Source organism: Cephus cinctus, unplaced genomic scaffold (assembly GCF_000341935.2).
Source record: "Cephus cinctus unplaced genomic scaffold, Ccin1 Ccin1_scaffold1124, whole genome shotgun sequence".
In the NCBI taxonomy this organism is placed as follows: Eukaryota; Metazoa; Arthropoda; class Insecta; order Hymenoptera; family Cephidae; genus Cephus; species Cephus cinctus.
The window spans coordinates 436,896-444,935 of NW_014333629.1; the positions used below are offsets into that span (position 1 = coordinate 436,896).

The following is an 8,040-nucleotide window of genomic DNA, read 5'->3' on the forward strand; positions in this document are numbered from 1 at the left end:
GTCTCTTTCGAGTCGTCCCTTTAAACCAAATCGAGAGCGTTCCTTAGCGAATCGGTACGTATCTCCTGGAGATCCTCCACGGCCGCTTCCCCAGGGCATCGGGCGACAGCTGGGCACCACATCCTTAACTCGGGCAGGAGGTTCCTCTCCTGCCCTTAACCGTATCAAAACTACCTCCGCCCGCTCTACAGCCCTTTGCCCTCCCTCGCCCTTAATCTTAGCAAAACCTTATCTCCGCCCGCTCTACAGCCCTTTGCCCATCTCCAGCGGGGCGCCGGTGTTTCACCCGGGCTTCTGCCGGTCCGTGGAGACGTCTCCGTCGGGTACTCTCCTCTGCCGGGCAACTCGGTACGTCGAGACTCTCTGCCCACGGCAGATTCGAGCACCTCGACCTCAACTAAACAATAACGATATCTTACGAGAGCATTGACATAACTTTACGAATCAACCCGAGAGCGTAGCGTCTGAGCAGGGTGGCGACCCGAAGAGAACCAGAAATCGAGAACGTTATCTGTATCGGTAACCGGAGCCGCCTTGGGACCGTGATTCGAAAAATCACGTCACAAGATAGATGGATAGAAAATCTATGTACATGCCTGTATTACATCTACATATGATGCAAAAGTGCACCAATAAGGGTGCATGACGAGATTTTGCAATTTTCTACTAATTTACTTAAAAGTAAACAAAAAATTGACAGATGCGTTAGAATATTTGACATTGTATATTTACGATTACGAAGCTAGGATAAATTTCCATTATACATCGTTCTTAGAAGTGATTAGGAATTTTCGTGGATTTGTTATCAGTATCACATGTCGATAGATAATAACGCGTTTTTGTCCTCTCCCGGAACGCTGACGAAATACAATTTTATTTATGAAAACCGGTATCGGCCGTTGAATACGAATGACAGATTTACTTAAAGTATCAAAAGAGTGATCAAGCCTTGGATGGTGTACACGAATTGAATGACACCCTAACGAGCATGGGGAGATGATATTTTTATCGAAGGGTTAGTTAAGTGTGCGTATGTACATGTATTATTAAAGGAATGGTTCAATTACATGTATAGCGAACGTCTCTTGCAGAACGAGGAGATGCGGGAATATTTTTAGTACGTGTATAAAGTATAGATATACACAAACGTATAATATATATGATATAACATATAGCACAATCAATTGGATTATTTTTATTCAAATCGAACTCAATAATTTGTTAATCTGATCCTCCAATATATATATATACATATATATATGTATATATATAAATACGTAATCAATACAATGGTAATGCTGCCTTAAGGGAAATATTTCCCTATTGGATAGCCCATATCTCATTTTCACATACGAGAGTATGTACAATATATCTGTATAGACGTACGCGAAAACGTGAAAACATTTTGAATGTATACCTCGTGTGTTATTACTGCCGTAGCTGGGCCATATCTTTCAAATAACTGGCAATAAACCGGACCGTGGATGATGAAAAAAATGGCTGGGATTTTCTGAAGCGGCTCAGCTCTGCGATTATACCGAATCGTTTCTCGTTACATCATCGCCATCGTTTTGAAGGCTCTTCTGAGTGTTTTCTTTTTATATTTCTTCTTTTCTCTTCGCCTTTTCTTTCGTCGCTCCTTTTACTCTCTTCTTTCTGCTCAGCTTCACGCACGACTTCTTTGAAACGATTGCCCGAGACACATTGTGCGAAAAAGAACAAACAATCCGCATTAAGACCACGTATGTACCATATATATACACACACGTGACCATTACTGAACTACCTAGTGCATTGATTCACTGTGTCCTGGCGAGCACAAATTGCACCCTTTAAAAATTTCAGTACTGAATCCTACCCGTATTGGACAATAATACAGAAGCTGCACAGGGGGATAGGAATAAAGTGTGCACGCAAGAGTGAGGTTAGGGTGACATGAATAAAGCGTAATTTCGTTGAATCAATTTTAATAAATAGTATTTATCGACAGTAGGCTGTGGACGAAAATCCAAAATTTTCCCATCCCAGTCACGCGTAACGTAAATATACAGTCATTGAGGTCGATCAGTGGTTAGGCCATTGATTCGTTATTTTCGCATACGTCATTCGTCAAAAAAGACCCTTCTTGCCATTTATTAATACACACGCTGACCATTGTCTCAGGTAACGTTTGGTCGTTGTACAACTGCAGTGTCAGGTCGCTTAACGCACGGTAATAAAAGACCCATCGTTAGGCGCTACGTGCAATCGGAAGTCCGTGCCGATAAGTTACCGACAGTAATTTTGAGAATCGGTAGGAATTTCAGGATGCGGAACGAATTTGACTCCCCAAGTACAGGATCCCCTAGGTCAATAGCCACCCTCCTGGCCCAATCGGCCAATTCGCGACGATGGCGATTATATTGCGTCCTCGTGGGAGTCCTTATGCTTCCCACGAGATACCTTGTCAGGTTTATGTTTTCTTTTTATCTCCTAGGGATATCCTGGGAGATGAATGTCGATTTAGGAATTTATTTTCGCAGTAGGACCCTTTGCTCCGCCTAATGTTGAAATATACATGGGCGAGCATTAGCTGGGTCGCATCGTGTCGGTAAGGGAAGGGACGACTGCGAAGGTCAGGGAGGCGAAGAGAGACAGAGAGAGGGCGAGAGAGAAAGAATCGTTAAAGCTCTATAGAGACTCTATTTTGACTCGTACCTACTGCCATTGATTGCTTCATTCGAATTAGTAACGCTTGCTGCATGGGGGACGCTTATTTTACCATTATGAACCGCAGCCTATTACACTGCTACGGGTTTCACAAGGTTCGTCGTTAAATCTCGAGGGTGACGCGAGAAATCGAATTCGTTTACTTTATCCTGTATTACGTGTAAAATTGAAAATTGTTCGTTTTCTTGTAAAATTATTTCATTTTTAAAAAACTGTTTTATAATATACGTGTGATAATTTTTACAAACGATAACCATAGCTATGCTTCCATACGAGAGTACCGAGTGAAGTTGGCAGACGTTTGACACGTGTGTAGCATATACAGCCAACTTCGGTCTATGTGAGTTTCTCTTGAATAATTTTGTACAGATATACATAAACGATTACTCTCGCGAACCTAGAAGGTCGGTAAGCCGACCAGAAACCATGTACCGAAACCTACAACATTCTGTGGTTGGTAGTTATTTCCGGATTTCTCATATGTTCCATTTCGAGTTCCTTTGTATTTAAAATATTCCTATTCCGTTGTTTCCCTCGTTCAGCCCTGTTACCCAGGTAAGAGGCATTAATGCTCTTTGGGCTCTTGGCGTTGCTTTAACAAGAGATATAATAAGGGCAGAAAATCGTTTGGGGGAACGAAAGCAGCTAAGAAATTGTTGATAAGAAACTGTCGACTACAAATGTATCTGTGATTACGTGGGTCGGGAGCTGTGATTATGTAGGGAGAATGCCTTTTATTATTCGCATTGTATTTACGAGCTCACGAAACGTTCGGCTGGGCGTCCACGCATCCGTCTCGTAGTTCTATGGAACAATATAAGATCCCCGAGGAACGCGGGAGGGAGCGGAGCCCAATAGAATTTATTGTCCGGCACTCTGTGGCCGTGGCCACATCATCAGGGGGGCAGTACACCCCCTTCGTATCAACGGGTCATACGAGTTCAGTCGAGAGCACCGATGGGAACTAAACTATAGCTGATTGAATTAATTAAGGCTTTCAAATCGACGTTTGACGATGGCTAATGGAACCCGTGTCCGAACCCTGTACTTTTAATCTTGGGAGGAACGGCCAGGTAAATTAGAGGGATGTTTGCCCAGGGTATATATATGTGTTTCTATTTATAATTTGTTGGACGATTGAGGATGGGTTGTGCAATTCTTTAGGGAGGAACGACCGTGTTATCCTTTTTACTGAGTCTGAAAGAGATTCGAGATTTTATCGTGAGATGCTGTGTGGATTGGGGGACGTCGAAGAGTGGGTGAGAAAAAAAAAAGTAGAATAGAATGGGTTTATTTATGATCTGGGACGCGGTCCCTTAAGAGCAACTGTTTGACGTAATGCATAGGTCACGGATTTTACATGGGTTTGACAATGTAAATAATACATGGAGAATGTTCAATTGGAGAAGATTTTACGAATCGATAGGTCTTTTGTTGGGTAGTGTTGATAGTAATAGTGAGTGCATCGCAGTGGGAAGGAGGAAAGTGGGTAGAAAGAAAAATTGAGGAATAAGAATATTCGGTATCAGAAATGCTCTGCTTCTCGGAGTTAGCAGTGATATCTTTCAGGTACAAAGCAAGAGAAGTGGAGAAAGAGGCGAGTGAAAGACTGAAAAGATAAGGACAGAAAAAACAGAAGGAATATCGCAGCGCGGTAACTGACTGACGTTAAATCTATGGCCTCTCGACGTAATTTTATCTTGTAGCAACGCGAGTAAAAAAGACAGAGAACCGAGCGAAAATCTCAAGTCCAAAATGATCAGTGTACGTCGCGGGAATGAAAAGGGATGAAGAGGGAAGACCGGCCATCATTTTAGAGGATATATCCAAGGTCCACGGAGTGCCTCGAAGAAAGAACGGACAAAGAAAACAGGTCTTGGACTGGAAAGAATATTATTTAAGAAAAATTTCAGATAAGAATGACGAGGATGAAAGGCAAGATGTTTCGTTCCACGAAGAATAAGCTGTAAGATAAAAAATATGATTAGTTTCCTTCGATGCAGAAGCAAACTCTCATGTCATAAGGATACCTAATGAGGGCGTCGGCCGCAAGTGGCGCGACAATCGCGCGCGTGAGGCTCCAGTTCTCCTTGCATTTCAGTCTAGCGGAGTCTTCAGTGCGCGACGGTTGTGCCGAGTCGCTCCGTGATTCCGTCGACATTCTTAAAGTGTCGCGCGCGCGTCACTAAAAGTCATATCTGATAGTGAAGTCTATCGTGAGTCATGTGACAACGAATAGGTATAACTTTGCCTTAATAACACTTGGCAAAGAAAGGTGCTTGTTTTCAGTGTTTAACTCAGTTTTTTCATAATCGTGAATACGTGTTTCTGTTAATACCACGTGAAATTCGAATGAAATATCACATCGATTTCCTTCATCTGCACGGGATCTAAACACAGGAGTTTGACGTCAAGGATAAGAACGTGATCGCGTTGCGAGTTATGAGTGTCAGTTTTATCAGTGACGGACGAATCGGCGTCCTGAAGTGCATAGCATTAGTGTTTCTCGCGCGAGTTCCTCGTTAGTTTTGGTAAATAGTGTTTTGTTTGTCGTACAGTGACGCCTTCATTGATTTCGAATTGCAAATGGTCCATTGCACCTGAGACGAGCTACGACGGGTACCAGGAAACGGAGGCCTTATATGGACGTAAGTCTTTCTTGATCTTCTTTTTATTTCATTTTTTCTTTACTATGTCGAGCGTGGCGTGGTGCACGCTGCTTCTACGTACGTTTACGGTGCATACACGCTACGGCCTACCTAGTAAGGCTTTGCTACACGATGTGAATAAGTCAGTCAGTTGGATCGGCTGGTAGCACGGATTCCTCTGGAATGGAATCTTGTCTCGGTGCCTGTGCTCTCTGCGGACGCTCTCCGAACCGGCCGAGAGCCGTTCCTCAGGAGATCTTATTGTTTTGAACTTAAAAAGAAAAGGCCTGTCTACCGGTTTCTTTGCAAGAACGCCATCTTCGCATTATGGTTTTTATATACCTTGCAGAAAACGTTCTGTCGCATTTACTTCCCTTGACAGTAATAATTGAAGACTGGTTGTATATAACCTTCTTGAGAATTTCTTTTAACGTTCAATTCGTTTGGAACACCTTTGTTGACTTCGATGGTTATTTGCCGTCATTAATTTTTGACATATTTTTTATACGCTTCTGTGTTTCCTGACTGTCTTTAAAAGCAAGATATCCCATATCATCCGGATTAGTTTAAAGTTATTTGTTTCTCCGATACCGTTGAATATTTCAGGTACGTGATATTTATTATGAAATTTGCGTGGAGAAACTTAAGAAGGCGTAAAAATTGTACTGGAAACTTTTCTGTTTCCTCGCGTTTCTTTTTCTTTATCACGTAGTCACACCGTGCGAAAAAATTGTATATCACGATTAGTTCGGCTCGATTCAATTTCGCAGCAGAAGAAAATAGCCTTTTCGACGCCTCGTCGGATATTCGACATATTTCTCAAGCGTCACTCGTTGACGAATGTAAAGCGTTTTCCTTTAACGGGCGAATATCGGAATTCTCGCTTAAATTTTTTTCTCCCCAAGGCCAGCGCAGTTTACCCGGCAAATCTCGATCAACTTTTTCTCGCCGCAATCTCGAGGACGATCGTTGAACACTTTTCGTGATTTTCATTGATATTATCGAGAGTGCTCGTCAGTCGCTGACAGTTCCTTCCAAATGATAATAATTAATTATCATTACCCATATCGTCCGTTGTCCCGCACTTGAACTCTACATCAATTATTACAACGTGAAAATGAGTTTAATTTTTTCACCGAACACTGACAGGTCGTGGTCATCCATTTTTCTTCCATTACCGCTACCTCGACATTTAAAACCATTTATTACTTTGTCACAACGAAGAATGTGGTTTGTAAATAAAAATAAAAAAAATACAATTACTCCATTTGACAAACGGTCTGACCACGCGATTCTCACGGTCCATTTGAATAGTTTAGTGGATATTAAAAAAAATCGTACGACCACGATACAAACTTTACTCGCAACTTGTGAAACGCGACAATGTTTCCAAGTCGCTTACGTGTCCTGTCTGCATAGCTGTCACAGCCGGGTAGACGCCGGTTCATCGCGAAGCCACGTTTTCATGTGATCTCTCAATGCGTCTGTCTCGCTCTCACTTGCGGCGCGCATCCTTGATCCGTCCATTCGTTTCATCTGGCCGGAACTGCGACGGGTCGTTCGGTCGTTCCAAAAGTTGTCTGATCCTCTCGAGAGCCGGGTGTGTCGTTGCAAAAAAAGCCTCAAGTCAACCGAATCCCCATTCGCCCGAGGAAATCCCAAGTAATACACCGCGCTTTGGTGGGTCCTATCTTCTCTTTCACTTTTATGCCTTTTTTCTCTCTATCACCCCATCTCGCTTTCTCCCGCAAATCGTCCATATCCGTCCCTCTCTCGCTTCCACAGCCGTCGTTGCCTCGCATTAGTATCCCCGAGAAACTCATGTAACGCACGATTCGTTCATGGGATTAGTCATCTGGTGTTTCTCCGTTTAGCAAGATTCCTTCTCGATCTTACCGCGAAAATAGTATATCGAATTGCTCATGTCAGGGTGACTCATTTCACGCGAAGTTTCATACGAAACGACAATGGAACCGGCGCGACCACGTCGACGTCATCGTAGGTGGATTATCAATGTATGGGCATGACGATCGGCTCTCCGTCCGCCTTCTCTTACTGTATGTATTTATGTATAACTAACGTGAATAGGAATTACGTATACCTAGAGCTCGTTCATGACGACCCTGTCACTCGCTGGATTACGTACTCGTGAACGCGCGACTACTCGCCAGTGGGATGAATGTGATGCGATGATAAAAAATTAAGAGTGAAAGAAGAAATGCCAGATCCACAGGGCGAGGGGCGTGAACGTTCGGTTTTTTGGTGGGCGCGACGCCTCGTATTCTCTGCCTTCACGCTTTATATATATATATATATATATATGGCTTTTTCACGCGCCAATGTTTCTGCGAGATCGCTCGTTGTCAACGCGACATAGTCCCTAAAATCCTCTTTGTTCCGGGCGACTGTCACTGATTGTAAGTGATTTTGCTTGTGTCACGGGGACACGTGGAAGTCAAAAACATTCGTGTGCTCGAGCGTAACGACTCGTTGAGTCGGCATCTTTGTTCTTGAGGATTTCTTTTACTTTCTTTTTTCTACTTCTTATTGTCTACGTATCACTGGCTCCATACGGCCTTTCGGGACTCCGAGTGCTTTTCGTACTCTCATAGGACTTCCGGTTTGACGAAATCGATCGTTTTACATCGATTCACAAGTCACGCAGTAGGAAGGGGAATTGGGG

General features: G+C 43.2%; 2 protein-coding genes across 5 annotated transcripts in view; one reads left to right on the forward strand and one right to left on the reverse strand.

Moving 5' to 3' along the window:
* The window catches only part of LOC107272197 (guanylate cyclase soluble subunit beta-1), an 81,146-nt gene that overhangs the window by 72,201 nt on the left and 905 nt on the right, over positions 1-8,040 (reverse strand). The window lies entirely within an intron of this gene.
* Positions 4,823-8,040, forward strand: part of LOC107272200 (leucine-rich repeat-containing protein 24) — a 170,918-nt gene continuing 167,700 nt past the window's right edge. For all 4 annotated transcript variants that reach the window (XM_025089495.1, XM_025089494.1, XM_025089499.1 and 1 more), the window contains exon 1: positions 4,823-5,357. The gene's annotated coding sequence lies outside the window, so the exon portion shown is untranslated. The remainder of the gene's footprint in view (positions 5,358-8,040) is intronic.